General features: G+C 34.4%; 1 pseudogene; it reads right to left on the bottom strand.

Moving 5' to 3' along the window:
* Nucleotides 1–555: 555 nt before the first annotated feature.
* Nucleotides 556–5,121, bottom strand: part of LOC108544629 (40S ribosomal protein S18-like) — a 21,527-nt pseudogene continuing 16,961 nt past the window's right edge.

Here is a 5,121-nt window from a genome sequence, read left to right as displayed (position 1 = left end):
CTGGCAAGGAGCTCCTCCTAGAGGTTAGGGAATGCATCTCCTAGTGTGTGAAGTTATAATTGTTTTAAGAAACTAAATAAAATGTCAAGTGTACATATGCTCTGTTAGTGTAGGTGTATATATAGGAAGCCAAAATTTTTTTCTACATGTGTAAAAATTTTGTCTTCAGAAGTTGTGTCTTCAAACATTTGGTGTCTGTAAGAAAGTCACAGTAAATAAAAGTCATCTTGATAAGTAAGAAAAATAATAACAGTCATTTAAAATCTATTGGCAATCAGAATTTTTGAAATCTTGGACACATATCTCCCAAACACAATGTTCCACCTTTGCATTTTCAGTGGTCAAAAATTTAAAATTGAAGTTTCTTAACTGGAACTTACGACAGATATATTTAATAAATAAATTTAGATTTACAGAATCATTACAAAGATAGTATAGAGAGTTCCAGTATATCCTATGCTCAGTGTCCTCTATTAACAACTGAAATTAAAATAGTACATTTGTCATAGTTATTGAACCAATATTGACAATATTATTAACTAAAATTCATTTAGATTACTTTTTTAGATTCCCTTGGTTTTCCTGTTTTTTAGTTTTGTTTTGTTTTTCATATAAACTATTTATTAACAGACAAGGCCCACATGCCGATTTCTTTTTGGACATACCCACAGCAGGGCCACCTCAACCAGTGGTCTTGGTGTGTTGCCTCAGACATGAAGGCCCCAGAAGTGGCACAGCCCTCTGTAGGCCTGAATCTTCTTCAGTCACTCCAGATCTTCATGGACTTTGTTTTCCAGAACATTGTCCTATATTTTCCATCCTTTACATATTCCTGTCTGTTTAAGAACCAGTCTGGGATCTTGCACTGGTGTAGATTTTGTATAATGGTGATCACACGTTCTACCTCATCCTCAGTGAGTTCTCCTGCCCTCTTGGTGATGTCAATGTCTGCTTTCCTCAACACCCTATGAGCATATCTTCAACCCACACCCTTAATGGCGGTGATGGCAAAGGCTATTTTCCGCCACCCATTGATGTTGGTGTTGAGTACTCGCAAAATATGCTGGATCTTCTCAGGGATCATGATGGATATGGCAGCAACACAAGTGGAGGTGTGGAGGCTGCCTGTGGAAGAGCTCAATTTTCCTTAACGTCCTTTTTCTGTCCTAAAATCCCATCCAGCATAACACATTACAGTTAGTTGTCCTGTGTCCTATGTCTTGTTTGTGGTAGTTTCTCAGATGTTCCTTGTTTTTGATGACTGACAGCTTTCACGGTTACTGCTCAGATATGTGGATATTTGGTAGAATATCCCTTAGTAGAGATTTGTCTGAAGTCTCCCTTGTGGTTAGAATGCAGTATATGTTCTGGGCAGTACTATAGAGTTTTATTTAGCCTAAGCATAGAGTTCCTGGCTCATGGCCAATTTTACCAAGCGATGGTCCTCAAGTAGAATATTCCTAGCAAAAGGTGATCAGGAAGTTCAGAGTTTCTAAGTGCTCAAGTGTGCTTTAGAACATGTACATTTTCAGGAAGTTTCTAGACCCACGTAAACATTGTATTTGTTCCTTGTTCCTAGGAGGCTATTTAATACTATGTATATGGAAGGACAATCACCAAGAAAGTTAACCCAACACCCTACAAAGATAAATTGACTTTACTGGTAAGATTTAACTTAATTTGACAGGGACATTTTCAAATTCTAGCGGTTGTCCCATTGTCATTTTTAGTAGCCTCTGATCTTAACCTGAAAATGTTGTTTGTTACAAATAACAAATTGTCACAAATACAATGACAGAACACAATTTTTGTATTGTACAATTTGGAGATCAGAAGGTAAAAGTCAGGTTTAACAAGCTGAAATCCTGATATATGCAGGACATCAGGAGACTCTGTGGAGAACCCACTCGCTTGCCTTTTCCAGCTTCTATTGGCTGTGGCACTCATGCAAGGTAACATATGTACAGGTTTGAGGGATTAGAGTGTGGAGATCTTTGGAGTATCATTATTTTGATTACCATACACTGTAGTAACAAAAAAAACAAGTAAAAAGTTAAAGAAATCAATTTTGGGCTATGAAGCATGTGGGTTTTGGGTACAAGGCTTAACTCTGACAATACATTTAAATGTAACTCATTACCCTTCCATGCATTCTTATCATTCATCTGCTGTTCAGATGTAGAAAGATAAATTATAATAATGTGTGATAACTTTTGGTGATAAAATGCTGTAAGAAGAGAAGGCAAATAGCATAAATTTATGACTGTGCTTATTAGCTACACTCGCCTCTCCTAACATTGCAATATGAACCTAAGCCAAAGCAAGTGAATTTATGTGGCAAAATCATAAAATTTCCAAACAGAATTTCTTGAGAGTTTTAAGGTCTCAATATCACTTTATTGGCTTTCTGCCTTACTAATTCTGTGACATCCTAATGAATTAGACAACTTCATAGAATCATTGCTTAAAGACAGCTTGATGAATTTCTTTGGAGTGACTAAACAGAGGAAGAGTTGCCTGTAGAAGTGGCAGTGTAGACAGTGATAGTGGACAAACAAGTAATACAGTAAAATGGAATATATAACTTTTAAAACTAATAGTTGATTTCTAGCACGTTGCCAAGGACATTTCTAATAACTCCATTATGTCCACGTACATTTTAGATAAAAATAATTCAGCACCTTTCATGGTTAGATATTTATTCATCCATAGCTGAAGACTGCTTTAATCTGTGATGGCATACAAATAGCCACAAATATTTTGACACTTCTTCTAATGAGAGGTGAGATCTGTGAGTCCTCCTTTGAGTTGGGGCTAGACTCTGACTGTTTAAATAATGTAGTATAGTGAAAATGATGCTATAAAGGTTTTGACTGTAGATTTCAGGAGGATGAACAGCTTCATTCCTCTTTGTGCATTGACCAACCATGTCAAGGTCTGACTGACCTGAGTCCTCTGTGCTGTGAGGAAGCCCTAGCTAATGTTAAGGTCATATAGAACAAGGGCAAGAGAGAGGGAGAGAGACAGAGAGAGGGAGGGGATTGGGGGAGAGAGAGGGATAGAAAGAGAGAGACAGAGAGAGACAGAGAGAGATGCCTTGCTAGCTCTCAGCTCTCTGTTTATTCCAGACATGCAAGTCATTGCAGTATCCCAGTTGGGATGTTTTTGTGGATCAGAGATGAACTATTTTTGTTGAGCCCACTCAAATTTCTGAGCCAAAAACCGAAAAAATAAAAAAATGATGGCTGTTCTAGGCAAAATTTAGATTTTGGTGTGTTATATTTTACAGCAGTCATTAATAACTGCATATTCAAAGTGTACACCTTCATTCTTAAACAAATTGGGGGAATCTCCCTATTGACTCTTTTCTGTTCAAATTTTGGAGTTCCTTCAGTTGGCTCATATATGGCTTGTAATGCCTGGCTGATCTCTTTCAATTAATACTTTGTTTAGAATATCTGCTTAATTACTGATTCCAGGTTAAACCCAGATTTAAATTTGGATTTTGTTTTACACTTTCTGTATATGCCAAAGGCTGACTCTTGTACATGTAAACTGACCTCTTGATCCCAGAAGTCTAACTGTGAGTTAAGTAGAGACAACCACTGATGCATTTGGGATAGAAAATTTTGATTTTTATTATGGCAACCTGACCTAAGGGGCCATTAAAAAAAAAAAAAGTTAGCACTTTTAGCATTTATTTAATCCTTGCTTTAAAGAGTACACTACATAGCATATTTAAATTTTGAAAAAAAAGCTTTTTATATTTCTATTGTTTTCAGAGTATTAAAAGACACAAAAAATCACTGTGTCCCAACTAGTTTTCTAAACAGTTGAGTTATAATAGTGAGCAAAAACGGCAACAAATTTTACTTTTAGTGGTGAGAAAGAGGAAATGTACATATAAACAAACAACAAATATGTAAGTGATATGTCTGGCTGTTTGCTCCTTTATGGTAGTCACTGGCCACATATAGCTTTTTAAATTTAAATGAAATTTAGCTATAAATTCTATTTAAAAGCTTCAGTTCCCCAGGCACACTAGACAACTTTTGAGAGTCCAGAAGTCTACTATATTGCACAGTATGGATTACAGAAACTTCCCATAATCACAGAAAGTTCTATTGGTTGGACTAGAAAGGTAATGCAAGATAAGGATAGGTGCTCACAATAATTTGAAATTCAAGAGGAACAAAATATTTCTGAGTGTCTTTTAGAGCATTATATAGATCTCCTTATGTGCCTCATAAATATCATAATTCTCAAGAGATGATTAATTTTCCTTAGTTGAAAGAAGAAGGTGAATTTGTTGTTGTTCAGCATTCATTAAGGGCACAGTTTAGAATTTCTTCATTTTTCTTTTTTAAATCCCTTTACAAGAAAGAAAAGGTAATATATTAATGATAATCTTTGCTACTTCTGCTGTGGTTGGAATTACACAAAATGTTTACAGATGCTATGAAAGAGCTCTGGATGATGAATGAATATTAATCATGTTTAGATTAATGAATATTTATTGTAAGAAAAAATGTTATAGTAACATATCAAATAATATTTAAGCCTAAACTTTTGCCATATTTGGATTCAAAGTTGACGTTCAAGCAAAACATAATTCATAAAATATTTATTTCAAGAAGATAGAATTTTAATTTAGTTAAATATTACTGAACAAAATATATCAAACTTCTGCCTCTGGCTAATTGGATTTTGATTGCTTTTTAGTTATCATCGTCTGTCTTTGGTTCATCAAAAAGATCTATATCTGCACTCAAATTTTAGTGAAATAATTGTTACTCGTGCATACATATTTCTAAGTTATAATCATGTTGTATTACCATTTAAATGTATTTTAGGTGAAATGTTAATGAAGTGGAAAGGCTTACCACTGTGCCACTGAATAAAAAAAATTAACATATATTGCTACATTGAATATTAAAAGAGCAAAATATATTGATGAGAGAAATTTAGAACTATTAGTGATAGAAAGTCATATCAAACTTTGAATAAAAGGAACTTCTTCAATCAGATAAAGTAGCCACAAAATCTCTCAGTAAATAACTTATTGATGTTAAATCAGAAACAATACATTAATACTCAGGGTTTTTTTTTTTTTTTTTTTTT

This window comes from Rhinopithecus bieti, unplaced genomic scaffold (genome assembly GCF_001698545.2).
Source record: "Rhinopithecus bieti isolate Rb0 unplaced genomic scaffold, ASM169854v2 scaffold_27295, whole genome shotgun sequence".
NCBI classification, from domain to species: Eukaryota; Metazoa; Chordata; class Mammalia; order Primates; family Cercopithecidae; genus Rhinopithecus; species Rhinopithecus bieti.
Note: the sequence above shows the minus strand (reverse complement) of the source record. Positions and strands in the feature narration are given on the sequence as shown.